At 42.1% G+C, this 3,492-nt stretch overlaps 1 non-coding gene across 1 annotated transcript; it reads right to left on the bottom strand.

The window, feature by feature from the left end:
- Nucleotides 1–287: 287 nt before the first annotated feature.
- LOC112708539 (small nucleolar RNA R71) lies at nt 288–395 on the bottom strand. The gene has a single exon (XR_003156393.1). It is a non-coding gene; the product is annotated as a small nucleolar RNA R71 (small nucleolar RNA).
- Nucleotides 396–3,492: the final 3,097 nt, after the last annotated feature.

The raw sequence follows: 3,492 nt of genomic DNA, 5'->3' as shown, positions 1-3,492 counted from the left end.
ACTTTGAGCTTAAGCCTCAATTAGTTTCTCTAATGCAACAGAATTGCAAGTTCCATGGACTTCCATTGGAAGATCCTCATCAGTTTTTAGTTGAGTTCTTGCAAATCTGTGACACTGTCAAGACTAATGGGGTTAACCCTGAGGTCTACAGACTTATGCTATTCTCTTTTGCTGTAAGAGACAGAGCTAGGATATGGTTGGACTCACAACCTAAAGAAAGCCTGAACTCTTGGGAAAAGCTAGTCAATGCCTTTTTGGCAAAGTTTTTTCCACCTCAAAAATTGAGTAAGCTTAGAGTGGAAGTCCAAACCTTCAGACAGAAGGAAGGTGAATCCCTCTATGAAGCTTGGGAAAGATACAAACAATTGATCAGAAAGTGTCCTTCTGACATGCTTTCTGAATGGAGCATCATAGGTATCTTCTATGATGGTCTGTCTGAACTGTCCAAGATGTCATTGGATAGCTCTGCTGGAGGATCTCTTCATCTAAAGAAGACGCCTGCAGAAGCTCAAGAACTCATTGAAATGATTGCAAATAACCAATTCATGTACACTTCTGAAAGGAATCCTGTGAACAATGGGACGAATCAGAAGAAAGGAGTTCTTGAGATTGATACTCTGAATGCCATATTGGCTCAGAACACAATATTGACTCAGCAAGTCAATATGATTTCTCAAAGTCTATCTGGGATGCAAGCTGCACCAAGCAGTACTAATGACGCTTCATCTGAAGAAGAAGCTTATGATCCTGAGAACCTTTCAATGGAAGAGGTGAATTACATGGGAGAACCCTATGGAAACACCTATAATCCTTCATGGAGAAATCATCCAAATCTCTCATGGAAGGATCAACAGAGACCTCAACAAGGTTTCAGCAACAATAATGGTGGAAGAAACATGTTTAGCAATGGCAAGCCTTTTCCATCATCTTCTCAGCAACAGACAGAGAATTCTAAGCAGAGCCACTCTGACTTAGCAACCATGGTCTCTGATCTAATCAAAACCACTCAAAGTTTCATGACTGAAACAAGGTCCTCCATTAGGAATTTGGAGGCACAAGTGGGGCAGCTGAGCAAGAAAGTTACTGAACTCCCTCTTAGTACTCTTCCAAGCAATACAGAAGAGAATCCAAAAGGAGAATGCAAGGCCATTAACATAACCCACATGGCCGAACTTAGAGAGGAGGAAGAGGTAGTGATCGCCACTGAGGAAGACCTCAATGGACGTCCACTGGCTTCCAATGAGTTCCCTAATGAGGAACCATGGGAATCTGAGGCTCAAAATGAGACCATAGAGATTCCATTGGATTTACTTCTGCCATTCATGAGCTCTGATGAGTATTCTTCCTCTGAAGAGGATGAAGATGTTACTGAAGAGCAAGTTGCCAAGTACCTTGGAGCAATCATGAAGCTAAATGACAAGTTATTTGGTAATGAGACTTGGGAGGATGAACCCCCTTTGCTCACCAAAGAACTGGATGACTTGACTAGGCAGAGATTACCTCAAAAGAGACAGGATCCTAGGAAGTTTTTAATACCTTGTACCATAGGCACCATGACCTTTAAGAAGGCTCTGTGTGACTTAGGGTTAAGTATAAACCTCACACCTCTCTCTGTAATGGAGAAGCTAAGGATCTTTAAGGTACAAGCTGCAAGAATCTCACTAGAGATGGCAGACAATTCAAGAAAACAAGCTTATGGACTTGTAGAGGATGTTTTGGTGAAAGTTGAAGACCATTACATCCCTGCTGATTTCATAGTCCTAGAGACTGGGAAGTGCATGGATGAATCCATCATCCTTGGCAGACCCTTCTTAGCCACAGTAAAGGCTGTGATTGATGTTGACAGAGGAGAATTGATCATTCAAGTGAATGAAGAATTCCTTGTGTATAAGGCTCAAGGATATCCCTCTGTTACCATGGAGAGGAAGCATGAAGAGCTTCTCTCGAAACAGAGCCAAACAGAGCCCCCACAGTCAAACTCTAAGTTTGGTGTTGGGAGGCCACAACCAACTTCTAAGTTTGGTGTTGAACCCCCACATTCAAACTCTAAGTTTGGTGTTGGGAGGTTCCAACATTGCTCTGAGTATCTGTGAGGTTCCATGAGAGCCCACTGTCAAGCTACTGACATTAAAGAAGCGCTTGTTGGGAGTTGACAAACCCCATTTTAAAGGTTTATCTTGTGCTGATTTCAGGGGTTTTATCAATGATTCCACACACTTTCTGTATGAAAATACAAGGATTTGCATTTCTTTCCTAGTTTTGCACCATGGATGAAAACATACTTATTTTGCACTAAAATAGATACAACTCTAATCCTCTCTCGATGCCATTCGATGCCATGACCCGTGTGTTAAGTGGTTCCAGAATATAGGGCAGGGATGGACCGGAAGAGAGAAGGAAGATGGGAGCAAAGGAAGGGAGCAAGAGAATTGAGCCTTGGAAATCTCGGCATGGGCGCGTGCGCGCACTTGATGCGTCCGCGTGGATAGAACAACTAGAAGCCGAAGCCAAGAGTCAAGCCACGAGTCGGCTTGCGCAGCGGCTAAGCCATGATCTTCTTGGGCGCGCACGCGTACGTCATGCCTCCGCGTACATTCCAAAATGCATCCGTGGTGCGCGCGCGTACCTTGCGCGTACGCGCCGATGTGCGAATGTGATTTTTTTAGAAGTCACGTGACTTAGGCGTGGAGTTGGTTGGAGTTCCCATTTTTGGGGAATGCATTGGCGGGAAAAAGCTTAAGAGACCAGAGGAGCAGGGGTAGAAGACACTTAGTTCATTTTCTAGTTTTTGGAGATATTTTGAGGGAGAGAGTTTTTCATTCTTGGGGGAAGAGAGAGAAGACTCAAGTTCTTACTAGGGTTCTTCTTCATCAAAATTCTGAATTTTCACCCACTCTTTGGTGAGATCCATTGCAATCTTCACTTTACTTTGTTCATGTAATAGGTTTTCTTCTCCAATTTCAAGTTGTAGTTGTAATTGCTAAAATTCCTTAGATCTAGGATTCAACTTTATGATTTTGGATTTCATTAGTACTTTGAGATTTTGATCCTCATTGTTGCTCTTTGACATTTGTTGTTAGTTCCTTGTGTTGCAATACCTTTAATTCTACTTTTCTTCTCATTTTACTATGACTTTCTTTCTTGCTCATCACACGTTTGATAAAATGTCAACACTAGTTATGGAGTAGAAAATTCTCACTTGGCATAGGGTTGGATCATTAGAAGAAGTTGAATAGTTGTGTCAATTGTTGATTTGGGATTAGGGATTGCTAATTGACTTGGAGTGCACTAAAGCTAGATTCCCATGAGGTGAAGCTAGGACTTGTGACTCAAGTTGACTACCTTCATTTGACTTTCCTCTATACCTAGGGGATAACTAAATGAGGCATAACCTAATTGTTATCTTCATTGATAGACTATAAGGATATGCATTCAATTGCCAACCCTAAGCCAAGTCCTTTAATGATTGATTACTTGTTTCCTACTACACTG

This window comes from Arachis hypogaea, chromosome 8 (genome assembly GCF_003086295.3).
Source record: "Arachis hypogaea cultivar Tifrunner chromosome 8, arahy.Tifrunner.gnm2.J5K5, whole genome shotgun sequence".
Lineage (NCBI taxonomy): Eukaryota > Viridiplantae > Streptophyta > Magnoliopsida > Fabales > Fabaceae > Arachis > Arachis hypogaea.
Note: the sequence above shows the minus strand (reverse complement) of the source record. Positions and strands in the feature narration are given on the sequence as shown.